The sequence below is a fragment of the Lissotriton vulgaris genome, chromosome 7 (assembly GCF_964263255.1).
Source record: "Lissotriton vulgaris chromosome 7, aLisVul1.2, whole genome shotgun sequence".
In the NCBI taxonomy this organism is placed as follows: Eukaryota; Metazoa; Chordata; class Amphibia; order Caudata; family Salamandridae; genus Lissotriton; species Lissotriton vulgaris.
The window spans coordinates 1,440,874,508-1,440,889,378 of NC_141695.1; the positions used below are offsets into that span (position 1 = coordinate 1,440,874,508).

At 46.4% G+C, this 14,871-nt stretch overlaps 1 protein-coding gene across 1 annotated transcript in view; it reads left to right on the plus strand.

Annotated features, from left to right (window-relative positions):
- The window catches only part of IFT52 (intraflagellar transport 52), a 292,137-nt gene that overhangs the window by 166,048 nt on the left and 111,218 nt on the right, over positions 1–14,871 (plus strand). The window lies entirely within an intron of this gene.

Below are 14,871 nucleotides of genomic sequence, written 5' to 3' on the forward strand. Positions count from 1 at the left end.
CAGACCTGGCTGTGTAACTCTTTGCTGTTCTTATTATAGGACATGTGCAATGCCTTTGTTCCCACTACTGATCCCGTTTCCTGTGCCGGAACCACCCTGCATCAATAGCCAAGGTACTGGACCCCTTGCAGCAACCGAAGCTTGTTTGAGCCCAATCCAAACTCCAATGCCGAAACGACCGACCAGCTGACGAGGGATATCAGCATCGAAGAGGCCAGCACTGAGAGTGGCCCAGCTGTCCTGCTTTGGCCCCCCTTCTGCAGAATTAACCGAGAACTGTGAGTGTTTTTGACGCAAGGGCCCAGCCGACCAAAACCCTCTGCACCGGAGCTCCCCAGTCCAGGTCTACGACAATAGACTGTACTCCCTGGACCCTGTTGAACTGAGCCTCAATTCTGGAGTTTTCTGACTTTTTCCCAAGAACCCCTTGGCAGCCTGTTTCCTGGTGACCACGCAGTTTCCTACGGTGTAGTCTGCAAGGCTACCAACCTGTCCAGCACATCCGCACCCTGATGCTTCATGACAGCTAAACTCGACTTTGGACTTTGGCCCCCTAGTATCTCAAGTCCCAAAGCGGAGGGTAGAGTATGTAGCCGAATGGCTAGAGCGGTTGACCCCGAAGCTGGGGAACTGGGTTACAGTCTCACCAGGGATGCTCAACATACTGTGATTCTGGGCAAATCACCTAATATCCCCTTGCCTAACAAATTGAATGTGTCCATTTGTAATGCAGCTGGTGCTCATGTAAAGCTCTGATACCTTCGGGTCAAGTTAATGCTGTATAAAACTTCTACAACAAAAAAAACTGAATAACAGTTGCAAGTACCTATATGCAGTATACGGCTTTCTGTCCATAGGGAAGCATTACCCAGGAGGCAAGATGGCGGCCGTGACTGCGGTCGTGCAGGCCTGAGCTCCCAAGGGTTCCCTCCTCTTCCTGCTCCCATGTTTCACTCACCGTGATTCGTATACGGCAGCAAGCGGTGGTATAGCTATGTACTGGTCCTGAAGGCGAGGCGCTGTTGGTTCGGCATGTTTCACTCACCGTTATTTGGATACGGCTGCAAGAGGTGGTTGAAGGTTTGTGCTGGTCCTGAAGGCGAGGCGCTGCTGGGGTCGGCATGCAGTGGACTGTTTGCAGCGCCCCTCACTTGTTGTCGTCGACTGCTGACGCGGCGGGAATCCGGGTGTGCGTGTGCAGCCCGGGCTGCAGATTGGATGGTGGCGGTGAGGAGACAACTCAGCGCGGGGACGAGTGCTGAGTCTGACGGCGAGGGTATGCCCCCAAAAGTTGGGCGCGGAAGAGTGCGCAATCATACGAACATGCCAGAAAGCACGGAAGGCAAGAAACTGACCGACGGTGGGGAAGGAGGACGTTCAGAGGACGGACGGCTGTAAGAAAGCTGTCCCAGGGTTATTTTTAGCTATGAAAGCTAAAAAAAAATAATACCACCCCATCAGCTATTATCGAATTGGAGCGTGACCAAGAGGTACAAGTGGGGTTGGTTCAGCTAGATGCTGTGGTTAATAAGGATGGGGCCGCAAGCAGCTGCCACCAAAATTCGGTAGGAAACGATGAGAGCGGGGCAATTGGCGATAATGGCACCAGAAATAATGCAGAAATTACCACAGTGGGGGACATACCTCAAGATCCTGCCAGGATGGTACAGAGGGAGATAAATAAAACAAAATCTGGCCATGGCAAGTTAGATTTGGCAAAAAACAAGGAAAAAGGAGAGCAGCAGGATTTAAGGAAGGAGTGCGACTTTGGAGATTTGCCTTTTTAATCAATGTCAGACCACTCTGACACATCTGGGGATGACTCTGTGTCAGAAAAAACATAAGGGGGGTGGGTTCATGTGCTGGTTACCTTTCTGCTGGGAGTGCCGACTCTTTTCAGTGGGACTATTCCTTTATGGCAGAGACTGAGACAGCAAGTGGGGGGCAGCCCAACTTTGAACCTATTGAGAAACCTGAAGATATCTCCCTGGCTGTTATTTACCAGAGCATTATGGCCCATAGAGAGGAGACGCGCGCAGAGAGCCAGCGCACACAAGGGGCTTGTCGTAAACTCCAGAACGCAGAATTGCTAAGTCTTGCTCCGAATTTGCCGAAAGGTTCAACGAGGCAGAGACCCGTATTTCGAACTTGGAGGTTCAAAAAACAACTACAGAGACTCTGCGCTCTGCCAAGGAGGACACCCTTTGGAAAATTACTGACTTAGAAAACCGCCTACGGCGGAACAATCTTTGTGTACTAGATATTCCAGAGTGGTCAGAGGGGCAAGACCCACGGAAGTTTATTGTTGAACTTTTCTCAGAGGCATTTTCCCGGTTAACCCAATGGGACTGGAGCCACGAAATCCAGAGGGCATATAGATTCCCGTTTGTGGAACGCAACAGGCCGAGCCAGAGCCCCCCTAGACCGAGAGCGATTCTAATACCGGTTATTAATTATCTTGCAAGAGAAGCGGTGTATGACCTCGCATGCCCGGATAGGAAAATATCTAGGAAGGGGGTTGATTTTTTGTTTTTGTATGCCCTGATTATTTCCCTCTGACTGTTGAGAAAAGATGCCAATTATGCCAACTTATTACTCCGTTTCGGAAAAAGGGGGCACAAGCCTTTTTACTGAATCCGGCTCAACTCCAAACTATACATAATGAGCATGTGCTGTTCTTTACAACAGAGACAGCCGCTAGAGAGTATCTGTAATCCCTTTAAAATAACACAGAGTGAAGAGAGGAAAATGTGAAATTTGATGGTTTTTGATCGTTTTGTTTCTTTATCTGAGATGGTGCAATATTGAGGTTATATAGTGGTGGGTGGTGAATATTTTAATAGGCAGTGATCAACACTTGGAAGGGGTCCGGGGATGAGAAGCTCGATCCATCTCTGTGACCCTGTGTCTCCAAGCCTCGTATCTGGGGATGGGTGGGGGGAGGACACTGCTCCGGCTGGAACCGTGTGTGTGTGGGAAGGGGCGGGTGATTGGGGTTGGAGTGGGGAGGGGGTGGTGGTTGGAGGGGTGGGATGGAGTAAAAATAATCCATGAAGGTTGGCAAATGAAAAACATAAAATTCAATGGTTCAAGCATGAAGTATACAAACCAATATGGGAGATGGGCTATATTTGAATGTCATATTGGAAGTCAGATCTACACAATATGCTCCATATATGGCTTGAACATCGATGAAGCACTAATAATTGAAGAGTTAAATGTTGAGCTGGCATTATGGCCCACCCCATTGATTGTATGTGGGGATCTAAATATACATCTTGAGCCTGGTATGCTATAAAATGGCAGCAAATCTTACAAAGGGCAGAAACCAAGGGTATTTAAGGCTCTACAGTCATTGTTGGTGGAACATGGATTGGTGGATACCTGGGCAACGCTGAGAGCTACCAATCCAGGGTACTCTTTTTACTTACATCCACATAAGAAGCTAGTAAGGCTTGATTATTTTTTTGTATCGAGTCGTTTGCTTTCAGGAGCTAAAATACAGATGTACACACGGGTGTCCTCAGACCATTGACCCTGGGTGCTAAATTTGAGAATGTGTAGGACAGGGGTGAAGCCGCATTCCTACTCATTCGATAAGAAACTACTACTGGATGACAACTATGTGACTCACATGCAGATATGGACCGAGCAATTTTTTTCTCTAAATCGCAACACAGCCAGGATTGGGAGTGTATGGAATGCTTTTAAGCGGGGTTTAGGGGAGAGACCCTTAGCTTCGGCTTACACAAGCAAAAGCAAACACGAGCGGAATTACAGGGATTATGCGCTTCGTTAACAGTAGCCGAAGAAAAACTCATGCAGGGCATACACACGGGTCAGGATATTACGGACCTCCAAACGGAAGTAGTTCGGGGTAAAGCAAAAATGTATCTATATTGCAACAAAGAGATAGCAAGGAAACATTCTATAAATATAAAATTAAATTATGAATATGGGGAAGCACCTGGGCGCTGTTTGGCGGAGAGGCTTAGATCTAAAGAAGCAGCTTAGAGGATCTGTTCTATGGTGGGTTCGCAGGGGAATACAGTAGAAACGGATACAGGTATTTTAAAGATGTTTCAGGACTTTTACGAGGCATTATATACTAGTGAGGGCTATGATTCCCCTGTAGGGGAATCCCTGCTGCAGAATTGTCGTGATCAGTTGGATACGCAAGATGCAGAATTGTTGAAAGCCCCCATTACAATGGAGGAATCGGAAAGAGCTGTCAATGGTTTAGCCATGGGCAAAGCAGCTGGGCCCGACAAACTTCCATTGGAAGTCTATAAAATGTTTTTGGGTGTTTTAAAAACGGATATGTTAGTCATCATGCAACAGGCCCAAGCTGGTGCTGCCCCTTTATCATGGGACGAAGCCAGTATTATAGTTTAAAAAAAAAAAGATAAACCGTCTGATCGACCTGGCTCATATCGGCCGATATCGCTTGTAAATGTAGATGGTAAAATCTACGCCAAGATTCTAGCGACCTGGTTGGCTGAATTAATCACACCTTTAGTATCTGTGGGACAACATGGATTTATCCCTGGGAGGGGGACAACCAATCATATCAACAGGGTTGTAACCATGTTAGGCATAGCTAGGACAGCGGGGAGTGAATTTAGCATGATACTATTAGACGCCGAAAAGGCATTCGACCGGGTTGCTTAGGAATTTCTATGGGCCGTGTTGCACTTCGTAGGTTTTAAACAGAACTTCATTACCTCCATACAAGCTTTATATCGTCGCTCATCGGCCAAGGTCTGTATTATGGGTCTCGAATCAAGTCCAGTGTGTATCCCGCGGGGAACCAGGCAGGGATGTCCTTGTTCCCTGTTGTTGTTTTCATTGTATATAGATCCGTTTTTAAAAATGCTAGAACAAAGTGCAGGGATAGAATCAGAAATGGTGCAGCAAGACCATTACCGCGTGTTTGCGTATGCAGACGATGTTGCAGTAGCAACCCTGAATCCTAGTATAGCTATGCCAGAAATCGAATGGTTGGCACTGGTGTTTGGGGCTGCCTCAGGATACAAACTTAACGTGGCAAAAACACATATTCTATATTCTAATACTGTATTTGAAGACCCACGAGTTGTGAGTGAGGTAACACACTTGGGTGTCAAGCTAAGGACCTGTTTAAAATCATTGGTCGAGGTTTACTGGGGCAGCATTTTAAACGATGTACGGAAGCAAATGGACCGATGCGAGTGTCTACATCTTTCGCTTGTGGGACGTTGTAATGTCCTTAAAATGCTAATACTACCCAAGATTTTTATATTTTTTTAGATCGGTGCCGCTTGAAATCCCCGGCAAACAAATTGCAGTATTACAGTCAGTGTGTGCCAGGTTTCTTTGGGCTCAGGGTAAATCTCGCAGAGCCATACGATATATGAATCTTCCCCCGTGAGAAGGCAGGCTGGGCCGTGCCAGATTTTACTCTCTATCACTATGTGTGTATCCTGCAAAATATGGATATCTTATTATTATTTGGTGACGAGCCCACTAGCCCTGCGGAAGCCCCATCAATTTATCAAATGTACTTGGTAGTGAGGCAAAAATCGATTGTTCATTCCTCCACTCACTGTAGCCACCCCACATTCCTCATTCACAGACTCAGACCTCTCCCCCTCATACACCAGCCGCACCCCCTCCCCCCCACCAACACCTTGACCCCCACTCATACCACAACCATTCCGCTCACCCCTGACACCACTTCCCACATCCACAACGCCGCTAATCTAGCTCAACCCCAAAACGACACGCACCTCTCCTTTACCACAGGCACCTTAGCCATGCACCCATCCACTGCTGCTACCCCACACCCCTCAATCACAGACATTGATCTTGGCCCCACATACACCAGCCGTACCCCCTCCCCCCATACACCAGCCCACATTCCCATTCTCTTCACCCATGACATCACAGCCCCCACCCACATCCCGCCTAATCAAGCTCAGCATCAGATCGACACGCTCACAGACAAACCCCACCCTTTATCCCCCCCCATTCTCAGCCCACACCTCCACTCATTAACCAACCACGCAGAACACGCCGCCCCTATCACTTCAACTACGACTCCTCAACAAAGAACCACATACAATCCCACCCCCCCCATTCTCACCCCTCACTACCCTACATGCGCCCCTTCACCACTAATAAACGCCCATCCTCCACCCTGCACTCTCCGCCTACCACCAATACTCTCATCCACACCACCAACCTCTCCCCTGTGTCATCCACGCCCGACCCTCCCATCCCCACCTCCAACACAACGCCCGACCCTCCCATCCCCACCTCCAACACATTTCCCACACTGGACTGCACTACGGCCTCCCTCCTCCAGCTCAAAGAAGACATGCACATCATCAAACAACAACTACTCTGTCTATCACACTCCAGTCACCCCTCACCCAACACCTTCCACCAGATCAAACAAGACATTCACATCATCAAACAATTACTCAGCACACATCCCAGACACCCCTCACGCGCCTCCACCATCACCTCCCCTCCCAACTGGACCTCCACCCGGGCTGCGAACTCTCGCACTCGACTCCCACCGCACTGGACCACAATCCCTGTTCACAACCGCGAAAACCGCCCCCATCGCTCCTGCAACCCTCTCTCAGACCTCGACACAACCGCCCTCCTCCGCTCCTACGACCCAGCTCCCCATAGCAACACACCCGACACTCTCGCTGCCATTCCTACGATTCACTCCAATCCCCTTAGACCCCCCCCCACTGAACAACAGAATCGCTATCCATAGTAACCTGAGTAAAGTCCCCCTCGCTCTAGAACCCCCTTCCACCCTCAACACACCCCGTCTCAAATGCACTCTCCTCAACTGCAGATCAGCCGCAAGACACTCCTTCGCTATCGCCGATCTCATCCTAAAATTGGATCTTGACTTAATCATCATGACTGAAACATGGCTAACAGAATCTTCTACACCTATAATGGACATTCTGGTTCCCCCCAACTATCACATCACTAGACTTGACAGGTCTGGCAATAAAAAAGGTGGCGGAATCGCATGTATATACAGGCGCAACCTCTCTGTCTTGAAAGTAACTTCCCCTTCCCTACCCTCCCCAACCTCCTGTGAATACATCTGCCTCGATATTATCAGTGAGGGCAAACCGATCTGCACTCTTCACGGCGTTTATCACCCACCCGGCGACAAACTTACCTTCTCCCAACAAATCATGGATATGATCGCAACCATCTCCGGGCGACAACTCACACAAATATACCTTGGTGACTTCAACCTCCACTGGAACGATCATAATGATGCGGTGGTAAAAGGTCTGAAGAATTTCCTTAACGCCCTTGACCTCACTCAAATTTGCAACAGTCCAACTCACGAGAAAGGCTCTATCCTCGACCTTATCATCTCCAAAGAGGCCTCTATCCAACTCGAATCTATCCAACCCTGTGACTGGTCAGACCATCATATTATCACATTCTTCATCAATGAAAAAGTTAAATTTAACCCTGTTCAATCCGCCAGGCCCAAAGTCTGGAAAAGAGACATGAAAAAACTAAACTCAAACTCTCTGCCCCCGACAGCTGCAACTTACTACTTCCTCCTACTGGCGTTAAGGACGTCCAATCCTTGACTGATCACTATCTTAACACTATTTCCTCAATAATTAATGAAGTCGCACCCTTGTAGCTAAAAAAAGCCTCCGCAAAAATCTCCAATCCCTGGTACGACGGGAGTCTCAATGACGATAGACGCGCCATGCGAATGGCAGAGCGCACCTGGAGATCAGCTCCCTCTGCACTGAACCTAAAAACCCTGAAGAAAAAGAGAAGTGCCTACTTCAGGAAAATAAAACGCTCAAAATCAGACTTCTTCAGCCGTCAGCTCGACCAAGCCAAAAATCGTCCGAGAAAGCTGTTTGAGCTTATCCGAACGCAATCCAAAGAACAACCCCAACCTCTCAACACTATGTGCGAAGCTCCCTCCTGCGAAGACTTCGCCTCTTTCTTTAACCAAAAAACTGACAACATAAAGAATGATCTACTCATGGACGCAAGCCTCTATCCCAAACCCCACTGCATAGCACCCACTAAACCAAAAAACAATGCCACCTGGTCAACCTTTGTCACCTACACGGAAGAAGAAATTGGCAGACTGCTCAACATTCTGAAACCATCCAATCACCTCACGGACCCCCTTCCTGCTAACGCTGTCAAAGTCCTTACCCCGTCGCTCCTTCCACTCTGGACTAAAATCATTAACAGCTCACTTCAACAAGGGACCATTCCCGACTCCCACAAAGTTGGACAAGTCACACCCTTGCTAAAGAAACCTACAGCCGACCCCTCTGACCTCAATAACTACCGTCCCATCACCAACATTCCGACTCTAGCCAAACTGCTGGAAAAATGCGTACAAATACAATTGACTAAACACATTACTCAGTTTGATCTCCTCAACTCTCATCAATCAGGCTTCAGAGCAAATCACAGTACTGAAACGGCTATGACTCACATAATCGATGACGCCCTCCAAATCCTAGATCATAAAGATACCTGCCTCCTCATCCTCCTTGATCTCTCCTCCGCATTTGACACCGTCAAACATGAGAATTTACTCGAACTATTAAACACAAGAATGGGCCTATCTGGAACTGTGCTCAAATGGTTCACGTCCTTTCTGCATAACAGGTCGCAGAAATTCAAGAGCAACGACTTGATGTCCGCGCCAAGACCTGTATCGCTAGGCGTACCACAAGGATCCTCCCTATCCCCAACTTTGTTCAACCTAGTTATGGAACCTCTCACCACCTTGCTACAAGAATCCAATGTACACTTCCACATGTATGCTGATGACACCCAACTTTATCTCAAACTACAATCACCCAATGACATCACGCTCTTGAACTCAACGATCAGTAGCACCCAATCCTGGCTGGCCGCTAATCATCTCAAACTCAATGCCCTTAAAACAGAGTTCCTTCTGATCTCACCTCCCGCGAAGATCACTACCGCACAAATGTGGCTTAAACACCTAACGGCACTCAATGTTCAACCCACCATCGTGGACTCAGCGAAATCTTTGGGCATAACACTTGACACCAATCTCGGCATGCAGGAACACATCAACAAAGCAACTAAGGGAGCGAACTACCAAATCAACACCCTTAGGAAACTTAAACCCTTCCTTCCAGCCAAAGACTTCCAAACTGCGGTACAATCACTAGTCATACCTCGAATAGAATACGGCAGCACCGCCCTCTGCGGTCTCCCCCTAGCTACTACGGCACCCATAAAAGCCTCTTTAAACGCCGCAGCGAGACTTATCACTGGATCAAAAAAACACTCACACATTTCCCCTGACTTCAAATCCCTGAACTGGCTGCCTTTTGAAGCCAGAATACACCTGAAAATCGCTTGTTTGACGCACAAGGCTGTCCACCTGAGCTCACCTAGATACCTCGCTCAGAAGCTGACGATTTCTGGAGGCTCCAGAAACACTAGAGGCACAAACAATCTTTTGCTAAAGCCTAAAAGATTCCGCAAAGAAAAAACCTATAAACGCTCTTTCTCAGGAATAGCTCCCAGGATTTGGAACTCACTCCCCCCTGAAACCAGGCTCATCCCCTCTACCATACTTTTCAAGAAAGAAGTAAAAGCGATCATCATGGCTAAATGCACTTGAACCACTACTGGGGATCAACTTCAAAGACTATGTGCTCATCTGTACTACTTGTTCGAACCCTTTGCTTTTTTGTTTGACTTTGAAATTGACTTACTTGATTGTTTATGATATCACTTCACTGTACTTTTAACACTATAGATGTATCTGTGTATATTTGCTCCTCTCCTCTGTAAAGCGCTCTGATATCTGCGAAGATCTTGTTCGCGCTATATAAAACTTTCAAAATAAAATAAATAAATAAACATAGAGCCAAGCTACTACAAGAAAACCAGGTTTAAGGTTTTTAACACAGAGTATAAGGTGTGGAAAGCTGTGCGAAAGCAATATGGGATAGAGAGGATGTCTCAGTATTCCCCCCCTCATAGCTACTACACTTCTTCCACCGATATTCTGGGATAGGACCATAGATAGATGGCGGACTAAAGGGATTCATTATTTAGGGGACCTATATGCTAACAGCTGTCTAATGTCTTTTGAAATGCTAAAAGACAAATTTCATCTCAGTAGGTCCGAATTTTTTTAATAGCTACAAATCTGACTATTTAGGCAAATATCAATTGAAACTAGGACTAAACCCTATTATAGAAGCGGTGAGGAAAAATGCACGTATCGAGATACTGTATAATATATTGTTAGATACTAAGGGTAGCGATTTAAAGATTCCTAACACCAAATGGGATGACAGGCTGGGATGTACTGGTGTGTGGATAGAAAACTCTATTGAATTAGCAGGGAAATTGTTAATATCTGCGAACCTCCGTGCACAACACTATGTTCAATCTTTATTACACCCCTGCTAAGCTCCTTAAATGGGGGGCTCCTTAAATAAGGGGGGGGGGGGGACAAACAACGGGAAATGTTTCCGATGTGGATCAGATGATGCAGATATTGTACATATTTTTTTTGCATATAGGCACTTAATGTATTTGTTTGTGCACATAGAGAAATTGTGTGGGGCCCAGTAAGTTTGTCTTCTGTTCAGGTATTGTTGGGGGGTAGCTGAGAGAGAGGTCTCAAATCAACCGGCATATAAGTATAAGTATTGTATTTTTCTTGCAAGAGCTGTGGTTCAGCTATGCATTGCTGCAATGTGGCTCCAGAAAGATGTGCCCTCTTTTCAACTTTGGAGGGCTCGATTTCTGTCCATGTTTAATATAGAATATAGCCTATATGAAATTAAGGGTATTCGGAAAAAGAAACTGAGCATGGAGATTTGGGGCCGAGTGGTGTCTTATATGAATGTATGAGGTTTAGCTAGAGGTGATATATATTTGATTTTATGTATCTGCACTCGTACTTTAATGAACCCTATGTATTGTGAATCGCTACCATTTTCTATGTATTATGAAATATGTGTGTTTTTTAGATATCTTATTGTATCTCTAAACCATTGTTTTTATAAAACATTGTAACTTGCGATAAACTTTCATGGAATAATAAAAAAAAAGGAAAGCATTACCAGGTAAAAACACAATTGTGCTACAATTTTTCTTACCTGTAAAAATTGATACCGCAAAGTACTTAGCCAATTACAAAGTGCGTGGTGTGAAAAGATATTTTTAAAAACTTGTTTTTTTCTAAATTGTTCTCGAGTTTCTTCTCGAGTGTGTGTGTCTCATTAATTAACTCTGTGAGTGTTCAACAAATGCACTAATACTACCCTCTGATAAGCCTAAACTGCTCGCCCAAACTACCACAAAATAGAACATTTGGGATTATTAATTTAAGCCCTGTAAAACTATATGGGTCATCTGGACTTTCTACATAGTATACCTCGTTTCGGCGTACTGCAGAAAAAGCCAGCTTCCTACAAATACCATCACTTAGGTCGAGGATGTCCCTAAAATGGAAAGACTCCATTTCGGTTCTGCCCTACTTGTCACACCAAGTATCTGAGGACAGGCCTCCACGAAGTCTGCAATCTGTGTTTCTCACCCAAACACTGTGCCATATTGCTTTGGCTTTCATGGCCCACAAAAAGTGGTTGTAGACAGTGTTGGAAAGTGCCCCTTTTTGTCATGGTCATCCTCACTTTTTGCCACCGATGTTTTTTGACTAATGTGCACTGGATCTCTGCTAACCAGGACTCTTTCCCTTAAAACAAGGTAAAAGGGTCTAATTTTAACACAATGGGAACACATGTTGGCATCACTGTAAGTCCCTAGAAATTGGGGTACCTAGGACATGGGTACCAAAGAGCTGCATTATGCATTATGCCACCCAAAAGGATCTCATACAAATTGCGTGCAAACTGCATGTCATAGTGCAAATCATGAGTGAAAACACGACATGGCATACTCACTGTGTGCCATGCGGAAGTCACTGCATGTAAAATATGTAAATCACCATTCAGTAGGCCCTGTAGGCATTAGGCAGGGTGCATTATATTTCATGTGAGGGCATATCTACATTAGCAGGTATGTCCCTGTGCTGTCTAGTTCAATTACTAGATAGTACAAGTGAACAGGGAAATCCATTTAAAGTACATGTATTGGGCACTAGTCATTACGAGTTGCCCAGCTACATGATGGCTTCTCTGAACTTTTGGTGTTTGGTATCAAACCCCTTGTCTTAATAAATCTTTACTTTTTCCAGTGCTAAAAGGATTGACATGCACCCAGAGAGCACCATAGATGTGCCCCCTAAAAAAACCTACCTATGTCTAGTGTGCTGGATGGCTGTTATTGTCCAGTCTGCCACCACAGGCAGGTTTATGACCCCTGCAGGTGAGAACCCATACTCTCTGAGGCCAGAAACAATGCCTGGTCCGGTGGAAGATGTTCACATCTCCAGCAGGATGGCTAGTGATTTAGTGTATGAAGGCCAGGCCTGCACAGCCCCTGCCACCTTTGATATGGGACCCTGGCTTTCCCCAGACCTCGGAGATGCCACCCCCCAGACCCATTTGTCACCAGGACAGGTGGGAAATTAGCTATGCATTTTTTGCTCTTTGGCGGAGATCTTTTATCCAACAGCCTTATGGTGAAGTGGGGGTGTGAGGGCAGGATGGACCACTTTCACCTCTAGCCTTCTCTAGGGTCACTCAACCTAACCTGTTGACACCTAGCGAGCTAGTCCCACGTTTTAATTGCAGCCAGGGGACCCCCAGAATAAAGTGAATTCCGGTACCCCTTGCTACATTTTAACAACCATACCATCATAACACACCATCCTGCCCACACACCCCCACTTCACCATAAGGCTGTTGGATAAAAGATCTCCGCCAAAGAGCCCCTCTTGAGGTGAGCCCGTCGGGGATTGCACCGCCTCCCCGATGAGGAGCAAATGCCAATGATGAAGCAAATTAGCTATGCAGGCAGGCCTGTTGTACCACCAGGCTAGTCACACCCCTAATGTGGGCTATCTGATGTGCTCCATGAAAGGACTCCGCCATCTTGCCTTTGGTGGAGTTAGGAAATCTGGGACAGTGTTATGTCCACGCCCCATAGGAAGTGATATATAGTATGTGTAGTGACCCCCGGGGTAAGTAGCCCATTGGCTACTTCCCTTCACTCCCCTTAACGCTCCAAAATGTAGTACTAAGGTGGTCCCCTGACACCAGGAACGCAGTTCTGACTGACTAAAGAAGGAGGGCAAAGAAGGACAAAGATGAGCCGAAGAGCGCAAGAAATGTGGACTAACTGTGGATGTGCCGCCAAACCATGCCTGTCTGTTCCCGTCCTGACAATTAACAAGACCCGAATCGTCCTGCAGCTGTACATCCTCCCAAAGCCTCGGAGGGCTGCCAGCACTTTGCCAACCAGCCAGCATCTCATTTGAAGTGGGTGGAGGCGCCACTTGCCTGCTGGCACCAACAGCACAGTCTCATTTACTGATACGCTGACCACTGGGTTAACCAATGCAGCAGCAGCCCATGAGGAAGCCACAGAGTATCCAGGAGGTCAGCCATGTAGATCCATCCAGACTTTGAGATACTGATCTACCCTAAAGGGTCCCTGCACCAATACCCGGAGGTGCCGAAGCCTGTTTTAAGCCTGTTGTAAGCACCAAGGCCTGTTTGTGTTCAGTTTGAATACCACTGCTGCCAAAACTTACTTGCAACTCGAGTGACTTCAACAGATACCGTCTCCATGCCAAAAGTCGTGTTGCTGTGTTCCCCCTTCAGCAAGTGCTCTGAGAACTGTGAGAGTCAAACTATGCGACCCACCGGACAAAACTCCTATGCACTTGAGCCCCCAGCTCGAGTCTATTGAAACCGGCGGTGTCTCTGTGGTCCTGAGAGCCTCAAGAGCTGAGCTCTCCTTTTGTTCTGCCATATTGGTGCCCCAATCCCCATTTGCAGCCCTTCTTTGAAAGTACTGTTCTCTATTAACTTCATAGAATAACATACTACGTCCATCCTCCTACTTTTACCAAACTCTGCCATGTGCATGTCCTGACCTGACATCAAGCTAAAGTTGGCCAGGCTGTCCTCCCTACACTTTCCCAGTCATCTGCAACATCCTGAGGCTAAGCCACCGGTGTTGGATGGACTGCTTTGCAGTCTATGCTTAGAATCTGTATCTACAGCCACATCTGCCATGAACAGGTATTGTTATATTGTTACTCACCCTGTAAGCATCTGTTTGTGGCATGTAGTGCTGTAGATTTACATGTGCCTGCCCTCCTCCCAGTCGCCTATGGTTTTTGTAGATATTCTTACCTTTTGTCATCTTTCATACTCCGCTTTGTATGGTTATCTTTACTGTGTCTCTAGGCTCCATCTCCAGTCTCGCCCTCTGTGCGGAAAAATGCAATCTAACAATGGAACCCACGCGCATTACCACTGAAAGGTAGCATCACTAGGTCCTGTGCCTCAAAGAATTTATTTGAAGAAAAATAAGTTGTACACATCCGAGCCTAAATGGCGGAAGTATGCACAGCATGTGAATCTACGTGCCACTAACAGATACTTACAGGGTAAGTAACATATTTCTTTTTTTTACTACCAACTCGTCCTCTAAAATGATCAGTCATCGTCTGGACTTCTAAATCAAAAATCCTTCAGCTATATTTTACTGAGACATTGTCCTATTTTGTGCTGTTTGCTTTTGAATTTTCACCTCAATGACACTGAGTTATTGTTCTCTGTGTAGGAATATCCTTGGAAAACCAGTGCGTCTGATAAGTAATCTTTACTTATCTAAAACTTTTCAAAAGTACAAAATAATTAGATATTCAGTACACATTATTTT